The sequence below is a fragment of the Periophthalmus magnuspinnatus genome, chromosome 8 (genome assembly GCF_009829125.3).
Source record: "Periophthalmus magnuspinnatus isolate fPerMag1 chromosome 8, fPerMag1.2.pri, whole genome shotgun sequence".
Lineage (NCBI taxonomy): Eukaryota > Metazoa > Chordata > Actinopteri > Gobiiformes > Gobiidae > Periophthalmus > Periophthalmus magnuspinnatus.
This window is the reverse complement of record NC_047133.1, coordinates 26,581,859-26,601,949: the sequence shown is the minus strand read 5'-3', so window position 1 is coordinate 26,601,949 and position 20,091 is coordinate 26,581,859. Positions and strand designations below refer to the sequence as shown.

The window sequence follows — 20,091 nt, the reverse complement described above, 5'->3', positions numbered from 1 at the left end:
AATTCCAGCAGCATCATCACCTCCACCTTCCCCAGCGAAGGATTCATCACCAGCGTCACTTTCCCCAGGGCCCTTGTCATGGCCTTGAAGCTGTCTGTGACAGCCCCAGCAGAGGTTTCAGTCCCAGCAGCACCCCCATCTCCTCCCCTGTCCACAGACCAGCCCTGCATCCCCTTTGCTACATCTACTCCTTCTAGGGACTCCTCACTCTCCTTTTCCTCCCCACCTTCACCCATGGCCCTTCCCAACCATCTAGAAAGACTCATCAGATCAGGAGTCAAGATGGCTTCCCTCACACCTAATATTGTGCAATCCAGAGTTCTGGCATCAACTATGCTGAACTCTTCCCTGTACAAAATCAGCGTCCATTTCACCACAAAAGGCCCTTCCAGCTATCACCTCTCATCTTTCACCCAAAGTCCCCCCTGCTCTACATACTCAACCCTTATCTGGTCCTTCACCCAATCCCCTGCTCAGCCTCTTCCCTTCACCAAGAGCTAGGACAGACGCAGCCTCTGCTGTCCCAAGTCATACAGTATGATAAAGGTTTATTCTTTTAAGCTTGACTTTATGTTTTTAATCAAAACAAGGCATGACAAAAACACAGGTGATACAGCAAGCAAAAGGGGTGGAGGTGTGTGTGCAGTTTTTAGAGATAATTTAGTTGTCATTAGAGTTAGTTTAGTTGTCATTTGGGGTGTTTTCATCTTTTGAGTGTGTTTCCTTTAAAGTGGAGCTAAAACAATCCCCGTGATGATTTTACTGAGATGCTTTCAGTCGTATGCACTGACTTTGATGGTTTAGTCATTACAGGTGATTTTAATGTACATGTGGATAATGTGTTTGACAGAAACATTAAAGAGCTCAGTTCTGTCCTTGAAACCTTTGGTCTGACTCAGCATGTTAGCGAGCCCCCCCACAACAGAGGACACACTCTGGACCTGCTCATCACAAAAGGAGTAAAAATTACAAATGTCACTGTGGTGGATGTTGCTCTGTCTCATCATTTCTGTGTCTTCTTTTTATTATTACCAAAACCATGGGCTGGTCCTGCAGTTGTTTGAAGGAGACACATAAATGATAACACAGCTGTTTGTGGAGATGATACACTCCCTTGCCCTGATGAAGGTTAAAATGGTAAAAAATAATGCTGCTGCTCAGGTCCTGACTAGAACTAGGAAGTATAAACACATAAGTCCTGTGCTCAGGTCTCTGTACTGCCTTCCTGTGGCTCAGAGAATAGACTTTAAAGCAGCTTATGTACAAGTCTCTCCATGACCTAGCACCAAAGTACATCTCCAACATTTTGGTACCATATGAACCACCTCGCACTGTGAGGACCACAGGGACCGGCCTTCTGCTGGTGCCCAGAGTCAGACATGGGGAATCAACGTTTCAGTTTTATGCAGCCAAAACCTGGAACAGTTTTTCTGAAGTTGTCAGATAGGCCTCTATATTGGCAATGTTGAAATCCATAATGATTTCAACATTGAAACATTTGTGTGAAAAATGCACTTGAAGGAAGAAGTTAAAAATCCTAAAATAGCCTTATAAGAACTCCACATCTCAGTGGCAGATGATTGTGATATTGTCTGTGCTGTGATCCTTTAGTGTTGCCTTTATTGTCATTTTTGCTTTATAGTTCCCTCTACTTTTTAGTGTGTGGTTGCTGCTACAAGTACAATACATTTAAGGTAAGGTTAGGCTTTTTTGTCTCTGTAAGGAAATTTGTTCTCTGTATTTGACTCATCCTTCAATGCCTTTGGGGTTGTCAGTCAGGAGCAGTGTGTGCCACAGTGCTGTGCCCAGGGACCCATCTCTAGTTCTGGAGCTAGGCCTGGTCAGGACTACCTTAGCTGGCAGATTCTACTTATTGTGCATGTTTTGGGTTCATGGGGGAAACCGGAGTGCCTGGAGGACCCAGAAGAAACGCCAATTCCACACAAAAAGACCCAGTGTCAGGATTCCAGTTTTTCCCTGTGTGTTCCTGGGCTGTGTCCCCCCTCCTATGTTTGTGTGCCTGGAGCTGGGCGGAGAGTCTGGCACCACCCTCACCTATGGTTACCACCCACTACTCACCTGCAGCCCATTACCAATCAAGCTTCTACCTCTGGACTACAAAGACTCTGCTCATTTCTCCACACGCTGCCAGATTGTTAGTTTATCCCCCCGAGATCCTGTTTTTTGGACCCACTGATCACCTCAGCCTCCAACCCAGCCTTTGCATTTCCTTTGAAATGAACCCCGTTCAATTTTTAAGTCCTGTGTTTGCATCTTTTGATCAACCAGCCATTACGACACCTAGACAGCCTGGGAGATGACCCATGAACCTTCTAGCTGTGAGGCAAGAGTGCCAATGCATATCTATAGATGCTTAGCATTCTTGCCTTAAACATGAACAATGCTGTTATTTTTTTTTTGATGTTCAGTCACAATCTCTTTGCACTACCACAGTCTACTGTTTATTGAACACATTGCCCAGTCTCCTCTGATGTTTTTCATGCTGGAGCAGCTTTCACTCTCCTCTCCAAACTCTCTTGGGGTTTAAGGCAACAGACCTCTAAACCTTCATTCATAATTTATAATATTTGTAAGTGATTTATATAAAGAAGTGAATAAACACACATACTAGCACCAGACTTTGTTACCTGCCATCCATCACCATGACAACCTATTAGTGTCACTTAGTTGGCGTTGTGCAGTCAAGGTGAATGCTGTGTAAATGAAGTGAGCGTGTCTATTGAGGATGAGGAGAGAGAGGGTCTGTGGGGGGCGGGTGTGGTGGGAGAGTGCACCTCTGCGCCTCTCCACTCCAGCTGTGCTTAATGAATTCTAGACTGATTACGTGGCTATTTTTGGGAGCGGTTTAAGACAGATCAGACTTGAGGATTTGGAGATGAGGCGAGACAAATACCAGTGAAGACGTATGAGGCTGAAAAAGTCAAAGTTCTTGTCATTTTGTGAATGTATTACCGTGTCCGCGATTAACTGAAAAGAGTGTGCCTTCGTTTACTGTCAATTTTTAAACTGCTTTGTTAAACTATTTAACAGAGATTACTTCCAAGCATATTTTTTCTTTCAAATTCCTTTTAATTCAGCATCTGGGGACTTTGAGAAAATCTTTGAAACCAGGCCAAGAATACACATCACATGCACTTTCCACAACATGTACAAGCCCAATCATTAAACTCAAAATATTTGGAGTCAAGTTCTCTCCACCATCTCACATTTATGGTATACCCCATTTCACAATTAAAAACAAATAAAATTAAAACTGAAATACTCCTTTACTGACACCTTGTGGCCGGAGACAGCACTTTAATGTCTGATACGCAACTATAGAAAATTCTTCCTTGACAATTTTATCCTAATATATTACTAGTAGAGGTTCTAGATAATAGAGTAAGCAAACCAATTTACAACTAGGGCTGGGCCATATGGTAAAATAAGTCATAAAAATGAAATCATGATGATCTTATCCATGTGATGGTACGCTTTTTATTGACATTGTCAGATTGTGATTTAGTGCTTCTCTGTGTAAAGCTGCTCTATGCTCAAACATTTCCCCACACACACTTACAGTTTGTGTTGGCGCAATTGTCAAAAAAGCTTTATTGATTTTATAAGAAAAATCTTGTTATGTTTGTAGTTTACAATGTGAACTCTGAACAGAATCCTACTTTTTAAAACATTACAAATCTAACCTATCAGTAAAGTATATATATAAAAATAACAAAATTGTAATCAACCTGAAATTGTGATGAAGGCAAATTTTTGGCATAGGTTTACCTCTACAAATCACACAACGTTCATTGCAACCTTTATGAAAACATTGATTTGATTACAGATTTTTCTAACTTGAAATGTTCTTTCTGACCAGTGGAAATTGCAATATAATCTATTATGCTCTCATGGACTGGGATACATACAGCAAAACAGCTTCAGGTGCAGTCCCATCTGGCTTTAGTTTTATAAAGAAAAGTTCACAGATGAAAAAGAAAGATAAAATGTAACTAAAACACATATAATGAGGCGAGGGAAAGCTGCTCTGATGGACACTTGAGACTGTCTTCATCTTTTGTGCTGCCTTTCTGTTTTTGTTTTTTTTCTATTTTAGCACAAGGACAAAGGAAGGAGACAGAGGGGTTTGGGGTTAGAGTGCTGCAGTGCCAGTTTTGTGAAGCATGTCTTTCCTCTTCCTGTTCCTCCTGTGGTGTTCAGAGGGTCACCCGGTAAAAGACCACTGTGCCGCCCTTAGTCATCCTAACACCTCAGTCCCATTTATAGCACCCATCTGTCCACATATTTACCAGCACAAACACGCTCTCTTCTGTGTAAACAAATTAAAATATGCTAATGCACCCACTAAAGCAAGGTTACAAAAACACTGGGCTGTCCTATTTTAGCCAATGTGCTGTTTTGCTATCATTTGTAAGTAATTACACATAACAAACAGGCTTTCATTTTACAGTTGACAAGGTCTGTTGTGTAATATATAATACTATAAAAAAAATTTGAATTTAAGTTGTATTTACGTTGAACAGATTCTCAATAGATTTTAGGGTTATCAAAAGTGTCAATATCCCGATAGTAATTGATACCAAAACTAGTATTGAAACTAGATACTCATCAGAAGAAATATCGATACTGAAAACATAAACATGACATAAATATAATAAAACTAGTCTAAAACAACATGATATTGTCATATTAAAGAAAATTGTTTTTTTTCTGTTGGAAATAACATTGTATTGCCCTATAAGGGACTTCTTGTCTTATCACTATGATATCCAACATTGTTTTGTTTTTGCACTACCCACACTATAGGCAAGGTAGATGGTCAGATCTTGAATCAAACTGCCAAAATTTTGGTTTAATAAAGCAAAACTACTATTCTTCTTATAGCCTATGATTTTATATTACACACATCTATGGATATTACACCTGATGCTGAAGTGACAATACACTTGAGATAAATTGTTACCTTATTAAACATGTAAGAGACAAGCGTTAACACCTGCTCTCACTTACATTCTCTAATTGCTGTATGTGATATGAGACGACAGCTTCTGACAGCCTGCTACAGTCTGAGGAGATCTGCTAACTCTACAGCACATTATAGTCTACAACTAGGGCTTCTCTCCTGAATATATAATGCATACACAGTCCCCATGCACTTTTAGCCTCTCCCATTTGCATGTTCTTCTGCATAGTGCCAGTGCAGCTCTATGTGCGGGGTTCCCAGCACAGAGGGACTGTCATGGCACTGGGCCTAATTGAAGGTGTCATGGCCGCCTACTCGGAATTCCTACACAACCTCCTTACTCTGCTCTGGGAGAATATAGCATCAGGAACTGTAGGAGGGTGACACCGTTTTGCTGCTGAGGTTTTTCTTAGAAGTCTGAAGTCATGCTTCTGTTTGTTGTAAGACACTGGGACACCCTTTTGTCTTTATATGATTTTTATTGGTATTATAGAACCAAAGTATAGTTACCTCATCTCAATTTAACTACTGCAGCATTTCTCTCAGTGCAACATTATTATTATTATTATTATTATTATTATTATTATTATTATTATTATTATTATTATTATTATTATTATTATTATTATTATTATTATTATTTATGTATTTATTTTGTTACAGGGTTCTTGTTTTTTTTTATCTTAATTACAGCTTCTTGGTTTATTAATTTCCTTCTACTTAATTTATCAGAAATTGAATTAAGATCATTAAAAGTAAAATATACACACATTTGTAATTTAGGCTAACACTATTGAATGTATAAGTGAATCACTCCAGTACAGTAAGCTGTTACTGTTAGCTGCATTTGACTGTAAGAAAGATGCGCGTGGGTGTATTTCTGTTTTCCCACACTGTTTGCTTGCAAGTGTGTGCAAACTGTAGCTGCAGAGACTAAAATGTAACAGCGTAATCTAATAATCTAATAATAACAACAGCAATAATAATAATGACTGTATAGTATTGGCTTCATCTCATTATTCTTCAAATATAATTTAGTTTAACCTTAAACCTTTATCTTTCAATGACATTGTGTAAACAATAGACATTTCAATGGTAGTTTTTTGCTATTGAGGGTTCTGGAGAAATGCTGATGCAGTTTTCATGCAGATACAGGTATGAACTGAACTTTAAACAATTGGTTCTAGATATTTACTATGGAAATTGTATTAACTGGCGATATTAGCAGAGTGGTTAGTCCTCCTTCATCAACCCATTTGGTCTAAATGTGCATTGTATAACTTTTGTGATGAAGGGACTGCCGCCTTGCTTGTTTTTGTGAAGATGTCATTGGTTTGACTGGAATGTTCCGCAATATGATAAGATGAATCCCCGTGGAGAAGAGCAGGTGACGCCACAAGGCCAAGTAATAGGCCAGATCTGTGACTAGGCGACCCCTCTTACAGTAAGAATGTTTTGAGAAAGGAAAGTTTAATGTCTTACGGTGGAGCGTTTAATGTCTTACTGTGGAGCATTCCAGGAAAGCAGTAACTTTTACATAGAGACATGCATGCAGTGCACCCTCACCAGAAAAGTTACACAGTGCACCTTTAAATGTTGGAACTGTAGTGATTCCATTGTCAGATAGGAGCAGCATGTGTGAGGAGCTCTTCACAGGGGCTGGGGTATACCGGCGCAGACAGGCAGAGGTGGGCGTAATAGTATGACACAGTGAGGTTAATCGTCTACACATCTAGTGGGTCACCTAAATCAGTCAACTGGAGACAGCAGAGACAACTGGAGACAACAAGAAGCACTAGCATCTCTAAAAGAGGCCTACTGTTTTCCTCTGTGTTCCAGATACGTGCTTCATCTAGCTTTGGAATTGTACAGCAGACCTGCATCTTGGCCTGGTGACATTACCTACTTGTCTCCACGGAGGGATAAATTTAATTAATCTTGCACAGCAAGATGGATTCTCGTGATATTTCACAAACTCATGAGAATCCATCTTGAGATACTCCAGCTGTAAGGTTCAAATTCACCCAGCAGTGGGCGGACCAATCACAGAGCAGCATTAGGGTTTGTGCGGAAGCCAAAGGCAAAGTGCCCAAGCGAACCAACTCATTTCAAAGTACACATGTCAGTCTGACATAGTTAAAATGTAATGTCATACAATAGAACATTTCTTGTAAAGAAATAACATCTCTAAAGAGAAAGGCAGACCCTTGACCAGAGAAGATACACAGTGCTCCTATAAGTCTACAAGTGAATGTTCCATTAATAAGGGTTGAGCATTTTCGTTAATTCTTTCTCTCTCTCTCCGTAACAGTAACTGTGAAATTTTGACTAAAACAATTTTGATTAGGATTTTTTTTCCATAATCATGTATATCATAGTAATCCTTTGTGTTTTTTACTTTTTCCCTTTTGAGCTTTAAGGCATCATTTTTCCGTTCATGACGATCTCTGTAAATTATAAAGTAGTCTCTAAAAGACTGCATAAAACATTCACAAGCCAATGCTAAATGTGGGTGCCCATATATTAACTCTCCAGTTATTTATTCAGGCAACATGACATGATAAAAGTGGTACATGACGCGCCCCACCCCCCCACACAGTCTCTGCTATAGTTTCAGATGAGTGTAGGCCTGGTTTCAGTGACATATGGACCTGTCTGCAGTAAAACGTCATGAGATATTTAGTGGGACTCTGTCAGCGGTAGGTTTTTTAAATTTATTTATTTTATTATTGGACCAATTTTTGGAAGACAAAGACTTTTTGGTACTGTAAGCAAAGCAGACAACACTCAAATGAAGATCTAAACATATTACATCATCCTTTTTGCATCTAAATAATTTGTGAGGTGAAAGTATATAGTTTAAGTTGATTAATGCAAATCTGCACTATGCAACTTTCTGGTGGATAGCCTCAGGCTTTTCTCCATGGAGATTGCTGTTTTAAGATCCACATTAATTTTGAGTGAATGTAGCAGCATTTGTAACCATGTGACTATCATGAAACGTGGTTTAGAAGTTATATAAAAAAACATAGTATTGTGATAATATAGAGCTGAGTGGGAGGTTTTGGGTAGCATTTGAAACAGTCTTGCAGAAAACTCATCGGGCACATTGACTAAGCACTGTGCTTTGGGTCACATGCAGCCGTCTGGATTAACTAGGCCAATTATCCATGTACCAAGATGTCCAGTGATGAGAAGGGCTGCACTCATCCTCAGATGAGTGCTATTAATCAGACAGACAAAAGGAGCTGAAAGCACAGAAATCACAATGCCCAGGTTTATGAACAAAGGCTCTTGACCTCAATACAACAGGACTGGCTTTTTACAGACCACCCCACTGTTGGAAAAAATACTCTTTGGAAAGAAGTGGGCATGTACAATATTATGAAGAAATTTAAGATTTGCAAAATTTCAGTATCAGATATATTGCCTATGTCAAAATGATACAAAAGGATCTGGTGAAAATAAACACAAACTTGCAGTGTAATTTTTGCAAGAAAAAATAAATAACTTTCAGTCTGTGTATGTGTTGCTTGAACCTAAACAAAGACGTTTTAGCACCCCATTATGGTAAGCAGGACATTCCTAAAAAAGCAAAAATTTACATTTTTATCCACACCTTAACTCATATGTCCCTCAAATCACTTTAGGTTCAATACATTGGTGTGTTATAAAACTGTATAAATGCCATTTATATCTAGTGGGCAGGTCAGTTTGCTGTATTTAGCTATTTGTGTTACATTTTGGTCTTAATAGCATCATTGGACTGAGGATTTAATGCTTTCAATCCAAGCCATCAATTTAATACAGACTGACTACAGAATGATCATTGAATTTCAAGCATTGGATGTAGCTTTTAGTCTCACATCATCCAATCTGTGAATTCTATACCATAAAATACACCGTGATATTTAATAATCTGCACAATGTTTCCTACAGAAAGGAACAAAGCTGAAATCTCCATATGCAACAAAAACCCCTATTCAAAACAAGATCTGTGGGTTCTCCGTACTTCCATTCAACTACCATTGCGCTTTATGCTGTTCATTCTTTGCTTTTTCTATATAACTATGTCTCATCCAATTTGCCTTACAACGTATCCACCCACAATACTGGAGACACACTACCTACTGTTATTTTACAGAGGCAATTTTCTTTCTAATTAAGTAATATCTATATCTATTTATTCCCGTGCTGTTTTGAAATTCAATAGGATTATTCATTGTAACTTTTAAAAATAGTATGCCTCAAGTTGCGCTAGTCTGCAAAAAGAACGATGAGTCAGGTTGCTGTTGAAATTCCCTGTGATTTGTGTTTCTCAGCCTCGGCTCCGGAGACATGTCAGGTACAGCGCATATATATCAAAGCTAAACTACTGTGTCATTCTGTTAGCCACGAAATGGTGTACACTGTCTGACAGCCAGCTATTTTGGTGCAGGATGAATTTGATGGATTTGCAGATTCACGTGCGGATTGCCCAACTGTTCTTAGAATATTTGCTCCATATTTGTAGATCTACAGATGGCAGTGCATCAGAGTGTCCAATTGTCCAAAAAAGTCAGGATAACCATGAAATCCACAAGTCTTTTAGTGTTTACTTAACTTGAATAATAATCGATAAAAATAATTAGGACTGCAATTATTAATCAGAATAATTGTGAGTATATATATATATATATATATATATATATATATATATATATATATATATCAGCAGTTCGATTTCTTCAGGACAGTATCTCAGGTGTGTGAGGGTAAAGAAAAACTTGCTTTAAAGTTCTGTGGGCACATTTCTGTATTTCAGTTGCCTCCTTAATCCGTGTTTGTGATTATTTATGTTTTTATTTATTATGTATTTATGATTTGTTGAATTGTGATTTTAATGCCTTTATTATTCTGTAAAGTACTTTGAATTACTTTGTTTATGAATTGTGCTATACAAATAAATGTGCCCTGCCTTGTCCTCTGTCCCTGTGATGTTTTCTCTGTCCCAGTCCTGAAGGTGGTTCTCTCTTTTACAATGGTCTGAAATGGCTGATTTGAGTTGCTTCTGTTCTACTTTGTGTTTTGTTGCTCATGTGCATAGCTTCACAGTTTCCCTCTCACATTCTGTCCTATTTTTTTTTTCCATGTGCTAAATTCTTCCGTTTCATCGCTGTATGTTTTATTGCAAGACATATTTCATATATGAAATTACATTTGTGCTATTTTATTATTTGGGTGGACGAGTAGTTGCCTGAGTTGTCTGTACAGTTTTATTGGTGTTTATGTGGTGTTTTTCCATTGCCCTCTGCACTTTCTATCTATACTCCTATATATACCCATAATTTACAGTAACTCTGCCACTCTTTTACTGTGTTATATTTTAGTTTTTCTGACTCTGCTTTACCTTTTACCTTGTTATTTAACTCCAAAATGCTGATAATAATCATATTTTGACAGTGAATGTAACTGCAGCCAGTTGTAAGTAGGCCTGTGTAGGCCTTAAATATTTTCTCATTTAGACAAAGCTGACATATAACTAAATTACGTTTTTTGCTGTACATGCATGGATATATGTTGGATGTAGAAGAAAATTGAGTAGTAAGTGTAAATAGTACTTTCATAAAAATTGCATCACTTATCACTTTGTATTGCTCATTAAAACAGATACACACTACTTTTGCTTTTTTTTATTTGCTCTTGAACTGTTAAACAGTGAAGGGTTAATTGAGTTCTGAAATATCTCTGAAAGACCTCCTCAGCTTTTCCTGGACTCCTTACAGACTGTCCTGTTGTCCTGTCTGTAGCTGGGTTGGTACATTCCCCTCTGCTCCTTGTTGTGGTGCTTTGTAGAGGGTTTGTCCATGCACCATCTCCTCCTCCGTGTGTTGGGACCTTGGGAGGGGCCATTGGAAGCACATGGTTAGCAGGACGATGATTAGGAGCATGTCTACAATGGCCTCCCTTCAACCTTTAACGGCCCTACCGGCCTGCTCAATTGTTCCCTTTGTTCCCCTTGTTTGCTTTGGGTCTGATGATGTAGTTATAGATGGGGGATAGATGATGTCTAAGCTCCCCATTCCTGTTCAAGGAAGGATTGTCTTTCCTAACAAAAATAGCTTCTTTAACTCTCAGACCATTTCTTTTCTCTGGCTAAGATTTGAATTTCACTATCTTCAAAGGAGTGGTTAGTGTCTTTGAGATGGAGATGTACAGCAGACTGGGGTCCAGTTGGTACTTTTATATGTTATTGTGAATGTTAAACAAGCATCTATTGTTCAGCTTGTTTTTAGACTAACATCTATGGGGGAGAAATTTTAATTATGGGGGGCTCCCTAATCTCCTCTATTAATGTGACACACTGGATTGTGTGCTCTGCTAAAGTGTGTTTAAAACATTTACCACTTTGATATTAGATATTTTTACTAAATCTAAAGAAAAAAAAAAAAATAGAAACGCTTACATGGAGTTGTTTGAACAATTAAGTGTTGAATTTGTTTTCATATATTGTCCAACAGTATTTTGTTCAGTTTGCACACATAGCTTATGTGCAAATAAGTTAAACTGTTTACTCAATACCTTTTCATTGTTCAAATCAATTTTTTCCATCAATTTATTGTCCCCCCCAGATCAAACTGAGAGTTTCACCCCTGATTGTGACTAATCAACAAACATAAAGTTATAAAGTATTTTGATTATTTGATCATCGCCCATGGACTATACAGACTCTAATAGTGCAAATGACCTGACAGTCACCACCATTTCAACTTTTGTTTGATTAAAAATGTATCCAAAAAATATTTTGCCCAGTTTACAGTTGAATAATCACAATATGTTTTAGTTGACTAGTATAATAATTGTTAATCCTATTAATCATCTAATGGGCAGTAAGGAGACTCCAAGACATTTTTCATATTTGATAAGAAATGTAAAAAAAACTTTCCAGCCACTTTTTCCACCACTTTCCAAGAGAACTGAACATATGCACCTTAACTTTTCTTCTTTTCCCCACAAATGTTTCAGAAATCTAAATCTAGGTTGAAACTCCAGTATTGCTAAACAATGCATTTGAATATACATTTATGCCACAAGAAAGGAGCTGAAACACTATAAGTATTGTAGATCTAAGTCCAGTCTGAAAGGAGGGTCAGACATCTGTTCATTTAAGGCTTCTTATTGATGTGTCTTTTTGTTTTTTGGCTTTTGTCTCAGATAGAAACCTTTTTTTATGAATTCTTACCAAAAGCAACTTTTAACAAGGAGCAAAGTTTCTCTGGGAGATCAAAGATGGATGTCGGCACAAAGCATAGCAGCCTGTTAAAAGTTGCACGAGCAGTAGTGTGGATTACACATATCAGACTGGCTGTAAGTCTCTACTGCTAATCAGCATGTGGTATAGTGCAGATTAACATGGGAAAGTGATGTTGAGCAGTGAGCCTCTGTAGCATGGGTTTGTAATGTAAAGCTTTAGTGCATAAAAGCATAATACTGTATGTTCTGCCATGTTGTATTAGTTGCGTATCACTAAAGCCATATGTTAGACTGCTTTGGGTCAGAAATGGTCACTGAAGCAGAACAGAGCTGATTTGATCTATTCTAATGCACTTATATATATTTAGCATAGTCCATGAGCTGTAAGAAAGTATGAAGAAGGACTGTAATTGTGAAATATCTAACAATTTTGGGGATGTGGCAATATCTAATGACAAATTACATCTTACATTGGAATTAAACAGAGTTGGACAATGGACAAACAATGAGGCTAATGAGTTTTGGCTGTGTAACCTTTACCCTTTTGTATTTTTGCTTTCATCATTTGTTGCTATATTGTTTTACTGGATTGGTAACTTTATGTCAGCTTTTTGTTAGATATGTTGATTATTCATGTAGATTATTGTTTTGTGTTTTTTTCATATACACTAACAAGCCTATTTTGCTTTCCTGCATTCCTAAAATTGCTTACACAAAGTCAGACTCATCATTAAATAAGGCAGTATTTAGTTAAAGCTTCACAAAATATTAGAGTTAATGCAAAAGCTGTTCCTCTGTACTGTGAACAAATGGTTAATGTCTCCACTTGACACCTACCATCATCAAGCATTGATGTGGACTCACTGGACATGATGGTAAAATGAACCAAGTGTAAAGAAGGCACTAAAAATATAAGTCAGGATATGTGTCAGGACCCATGGTTAATTCATAAGGCAGGATCCGTATTCCCCAGTGTGACTAAGAAATGTCTGGCAGCCAAACACTCCCACCTGTAGTTTGGGATAATTGATCCAGTCTCCTGTGGATGCTTTTTTATACAAACACTGACAGCCAGCTATTTAATGCTGCAAAATATGGATGGAGTTAGCAATATAGAGTTAGCAATAGTGCTGCACTTCCCAAATACTTGTCTACTACTAGTACTCAGTTACATTTGGTTGAGTAAGTGTAAAGAAACTGTACTATACTTTTACCTTACTTTTACTTCTACTTAAATAATATTTTATATGAAGTAACAGTACACCTTACCCTTAGATGTCATTTTGGTTTTGTCATTTTTGTGTCTACGCTTTGGAAATACCAGAGTCTTTCTATTATTTTTGTCTGCTCAATTACATTAACTCCTCAATCAGAAGTTAGATTTTAAATACATTTTAGTTTCTCAGCACTCAAGTAGTCTCTCAAAATACTTTTTTACTCTTACTTTTGCCTTCTCTACCCACTATTGTGATTGACCTTGTTTAAGAACTTCAACTGGACATTAATCTGTTTATCTTGATGATACCAGATACCAATCTTTTTCGCCAAAACGTTTATTATTTTCAGTCACTCATTAAATTACTGTATGTCAGTTCAGTTTTATAGCTTTTGTATCTAATATAACATGACACAAACGTCTTTAGCTCCAGATCTCCCAGGACAGGTGCAGAGGTGCTAAGAGCTGTCGCCTGTCATCCCGCTGCATGTCGAGCAGACTGTGGGGACATCCCTCAAGCAGTGATGTAAATCTGACAAGGTTATCCTGACCTTGAACGCAACTCAAGCCCCATCATCTTTACAATTTAAAGCTTCATTTAGTGCCATAGACTGTAAACTAACGAACACAACAGCATAGTTTGGGTTTTTGTTTCTGCTATGTTTGACAGTGGGATGCTTCCACAAACTCCCCTGTGGCGTTTTCTCTTCCATTCTGTGCGCTTCTCTCTTGTTCTTATCCACACATTGCATAATTTCTCATATATGCATAAACAACGTAAACATCCAGATCTCAAGCTTTGGGTTTATGCTAATGCTTAGAAACATAAACAAAGATCAAGGGAACTTTAAGCTATTTTGGCAAGGGACGTCTATATCTCATCATCTTTTCTTTGAGTCCATCACTGATCAGCTGTTTGCAGCATGCCCTTTCCACCCCCTCATTATACCCCATCTGTCCTTGTCTCTAATGTGCCTATAGCGTTCCCTGTACAATTCGGTATGTGTTGAAATAGTGTTTGTTGGCTCATTATTCAAGTCTCCATCAAGTCTCAAGTCTCCATCTAAATGCAAACAGCATCATATATCATACACAACACTAAAGCATACATTTACACAGCTGTATTTCACTCACCCACTTTTGTATTGTACATAGAAACATGTTTATATATATATATATATATATATATATATATATATATATATATATATATATATATATATATATATATATATATATATATATATATACACATACGTATGTATGTATGTGATGGTTGTTCAGTTTCAGCTGTGAAGCCTTAAGTCTCTTCTTTAACTCATATTGTTAGATAATCAACCAAATTAGGTTTAGAGTTTGGTCTTGTAAATTATATAAAACTTTTTTTTTTTAATTTGGTCACATATGCATAATTGTAAAATGATGATATATCAGCCCTTACTAAGAGTTTTTCTGTTTAAGCCATGGGATACACTTGAGCATAAAAAACACAACCCTTCCATTTCTGCAGAAAATACACTTTTTGTAGTTTTTTTTCCCCCACAAAGTCTCACTGCTCAAATTGCCTGAGAGCTGCTCTGTCCAGCAGCCATCTGTCTGCTCTCGTCTTCAGGGAGGACTGTCGGTCATGAGTCATGTGACCTGCAGCTTTGGAAATCTCTGATCTGCCACTCACTGCAATCAAGGTCATAGGTCACTGTACTAAGTCAGAGTGGTGTCGCGGAGATGGCGTGTCTGTGCGGTATTCTAAGCCTGTGATTCAAATGATGCTGTCACAGAGATGCTTATAAAACAGATGCAGTGCCATCACCCATGTAGTACATCTATGATACATGATGTTCCTGCCGTGTCACCATGTTCATCTTATCCATGTATTGTACACATATTGTGAGGCACTTTGTGACTTTGGCCTGTGGAAAGGACTGTGCAAATTAAATTTACTTTACAAACTATTTAGGGATTAGAGTATGAGCTAGAGTGAGTTAAATGGACTAGATATTAAGCCGAAATCATTCTTTATCAAGGATTTGTTAAGTCTTTCTTCATTAGGGCTAATTAAAATGTAGTTATTAGTAGTTATATAGTTAAGTGTTTCTGCAAATTCTGTAAAAGTTGTTTATATAACACATTCTCTATTTTAAGTAACTTGACAACCAACCTAATATTTTCCTAATTTACTGGTGTAACTTTCCAAGACAAAATGACAAATTCTTATTCAACAGTAAATCACTATTCATTTTGTATAAAAAAAAACCAACCCTGAGCCATGCAGCTTAAGGCAAATGGGGGAGGCCGTGATGGTAAACAACAGACAGATATGGTTTCTTTGAGCTTGACCTTAGAACTTCATGAAAATTTGACGAGAAGTTGACACAGGGAGCGGATGCAGTCTCAGATGTATGCCATTCTTTTCGTGAGTCAATTTTTCAGTTTTTTTCCACTGCTCTGCTCATGGCTTTTTGTGTCGAGCCACGCTTTTCATTCATCATTCACCAGCACTGGCCTCGGATATGGCCCCCTGCTCACGTATGGTCACCAGTACACTTGGGTTGTATTTATAGTGTCCAACTGGCCAGGTGGAGGGAGAAATGTCTTCCCTGATTTGTGCTCCACACTAGGCATCAGAACACACTGTTCTAGCCTTGGCCAGAATCACACCTAAAAATAACCAAGAGAGGACAATACACCTCCCCCACCCCTGCCCTCCGAGCCCCTCCTCTCCTGATTCCTCGAAAAGGCGGAATCTTCTTCGAAAAGAGCCGCACTTTCTTTCAATGCAAGCTCAAACATGCAGGCTAGAAAAGCTTTGATATGTAGCGATTATTTATGGTTTTAAATGGCTGAGGTGACGTTGAGGTAGGAGGTAGTCCGTGGGTGTCAGAGTGATGGAAAATTAGGACCGTTCAAAACTAAATGTTATATGTTTAGAATCGTCAAAATGACCCTTGTACACAGGAAACCGAAAAGCAACCACTGAACCCCAAGAGATGTTCACAATTCATATGTCTGTATTGGTACTTGATGATTAGTGCTACAAGCTAAATCACAAACCAATTTAAATCACAATTTCACTAGCCATAAGCAATACATAGCAAATACTAGTCAGAAAATAGCAATAAGATATTATTCCAAAGTTGTTCAGCCCCGACAATACACAGGATTCTTGGGGATACAGTCATTCATTTCCCGTACATCTTTGCTCTTCAAGTTCTTGTTTACTCTGTCTTATTGAGACAGTCCCATGTTTGAGAATGACAGCACTGTGCTGATCATAAATCAATATTATAAAGCCTCTTGTTGCCCCGTGTCTCTTTCTGACACTGCTCTTTGCTCCTGTATCAAAGTAGCCATGCAGTGCAGTGGTTGTGAGACCTGGAGGGTGTATTGGCTGGGCCCTGCAGGTGTCCAGGCCTCTCCCACTACCTTGTGATTTTCCTCAGTCCAGCAGCACTATCTCAAATCACATTAGTCAGAGCACTATGACTTTCTAAAAGGTAATGTTACGTCAAAACAAGCACTTAATATTGTTAAATTGGCTGGATTTGGGCTGTAGTCATTTAGTTGATTAATTGGCCCAAGTTTTACTATTTGATTAATTCTGGAATTAGGACTATAAATGCATAACAGCAGAAAGGAGAAAGGGTGGAGTGAGTTAGCTGGAGTTTTGGGAGTGACTGAACAGTACGGTCTGCCTTTTCGATTATAAAGATGCTGTTTACTAGTACTTGTACAAAAGTTTACTAGTACTGTGTACAAAAGTTGTACACGAGATGAAACTGCTCTGTTCCTTGCTTGCAATCGATGAAACACTCCTCATTATGATTGTTTCCAAACATCTTTGTAGCCTTTGTACATTTGCAGGTATTCTTTTTCGCCTCATTCAAGCTGCTTCATAGCTTTTATATAGCAAGAATTTTCTGTAAACTTAACAGTGTTGGTGCAACTCAAAAATCTGCTAGTCGTGCAATGGAATTGTGTAATCTGCTCTGTGCAAGCCAAGCCTCTTATCTCCATACTTATGTAATTAGGCTGTTGAGATGAAGTTCATAGTAATTAATCACAAAATCCCAGATGCTGCAGTGTGTCAGTAGTTCACTGCTGTTACAGAAGCGCCTCATGAGTGAGTTTCCCTCTTAAAACGTGCACATGGTCGGCGACTAACTAAGAACAGTTTTAGTCATGCAGTCTTAATGCTATTTACAAGGAGACGACATCAGCAAACTTCTTCAGTTGTGTCTTTTGACCAATCACGCATGTCAGTTGTGCTGGGGAGCCTTACCTGACAGATGACAGATCGGTCGGTGGTTGTTTACTAGGGTGGAGCGAGATACGTGGTGCTGCTCTGCGCCCCATGCCCTAATACACATCTAGAATGCGGCCAAATATAAACTATAAAAATTACATTTTTACCAGAGTTAGAAAATGCATTACATCCCATAAATACTTAATTCACATTTAGAAAAAAAAACATGTTGAGAGAATTCATTGTATTAAGATAATATTTATATAAATTGCACATATCAGCAAAACCCATCACTCTAATAAAATGCAGCTCTATTCAAGGTTTTTCAAAGCTTTCCTAACAAATAAAATCAGCTTTGAAATCTATCCAAGTTTCAACATCGTAGAGGAATGATGAAGATTGTAGCCAAAATTTAATTCCTATGTCACTTTTATGTGCGGGTTAACCTCCTTCATATGAAACATTTCCACATCCTTTACTTTGCAAAATATAACTGTGATAAGTGTGGAGAGTGTTCATCATAGCAACGGTTGACACGTTAGCATGTCTGAGGTCAGCGTCTGGGTGGGTGGGTGTGAATGGGTGAATGGGAAACAGAGAGGGTTTGAATATCATACGTCATTTCAGTCATGATTCATGTGTTATAAGTATGCTGTGAAGAAGAAAAACTTCAATGAATGTGCTTTGACAAATGGGAACAGTCCGTGGGTGAGTGTGGAGTTGGGATTTACCAAAAGGGACATTTAAGTGGGAGGTCTCTTTATAACGAGAACGAAAGATGTAATCTGAAATGCTAGAACTTGTCAGTATTATTTGATACTCTTTGTATTTACCTTGTGAAATATCTAGCTGCAAATGCTTTCACAGGTCACAAGCTCCCAAAAGAACAGCTTTCATGTCTTATTTGCATAATGGTAAACAAACACACATGCCTTTATTCAGCATCCTCCATTGTGATTACACTCAGCGGTTTCTATATGGTAATGATTTTTGTATTTGTAGAGTTCATGTTTGTGGTCATGTTTATTTATTTATTTATTTATTTATTTATCTTTTGGGAAAACCCAATGAGAGCACTCAGACTCTCCTCTTCTTGGGCGCCCTGTGTCTTGCTCACGAAGTTGCATTAAAGACTTGGAGACATTGGAGACAATTAAGATAAGATATGCCTTTATTAGTCCCACAGTGGGGAAACTCCAGTATTGCACCACACAGTTAAAGAACAGAAGGAAAATGGTACATGCAATAAAACAAGATAATAGATAAATAACTTAAAATAATTTAAAAAACAGACTTAAAAATAGACTCTAATGTAACATCAATTAACAACTGATTTATTAAATGTAGACAATGCAGATGGACATCTTAGAACAAGGTGGCCAAATACTTATAAAATAGCTTACTCATCACAAATAATCAGTGTCATAAAACTTATATTGCATAATTTGGAACCTCTGCACACCTCTCGCCTCATTGACTATGTATTCAGGACTGCCTGTGTCTCAGCATCATTATGTCAGACAAGCTGTATCTTGTTCTATATATAATAAAAAGTTCTTGAGTTTGTGTGCAATTTGCAAATATAACATTCTGAACAATTTCAATACCCTGATGAGAAAATAATTGATGAGCATAAGATGTACTTGTTCTAACTTATGATCTGCTTTACCATCTGCATAATTAGGCCTGGGTGATATGGGGGAAAAAATCATCACAATCATTTTATGTACTGATAGTCTTTTCAAAAACAAAGTAAAAGTGTTTAGTAGTGATTTCATAAACAATACATGCAACAATACAAAAAAATGTAAATATCTCCCTCCAATGGTTGAACTCTGCTGCAAATTGTAATGACTTTAATGACAAAGGACCACTCAAAATCCTCAACCATATCATTGACCATTAGACATGACTGGATCATTCATATATATATATATATATATATATATATATATATATATATATATATATATATATATATATATATATATATATATATATATATATATATATATATATATATATATATATATATATATATATATATATATATATATACACATACACACACACACACATACATAGACAGAATCACTAAAGATGCCAATGACGTTACCAAGTGGATAGCTCAGTAACTGGCAGCCCACAGTCCAGTCTCTCGCAAGGACAGTTGGACCCCTGCTGTTTATTGGCCATTTCTGCAAACTCCCTCCACTTGTTGAATTAATGGTCGTCAGATTGTCTGGCAACTGTGAAAACGCTGGCAAAAACCAAGACAATAGCACACAAGCGCGCACATAAATGAGCAGCTGGCATGACAATGAGCCCAGCGGACAGATTGTATCAAAATAGAAAAATAAAACAATTGAAATTAAGATAAGCAATGTTTTATTAAATCCCACGTCACTGACATCT

At 37.6% G+C, this 20,091-nt stretch overlaps 1 protein-coding gene across 2 annotated transcripts in view; it reads left to right on the top strand.

The window, feature by feature from the left end:
* The window catches only part of prkcab (protein kinase C, alpha, b), an 87,035-nt gene that overhangs the window by 9,722 nt on the left and 57,222 nt on the right, over positions 1 to 20,091 (top strand). The gene's annotated exons all lie outside the window — the stretch shown is intronic.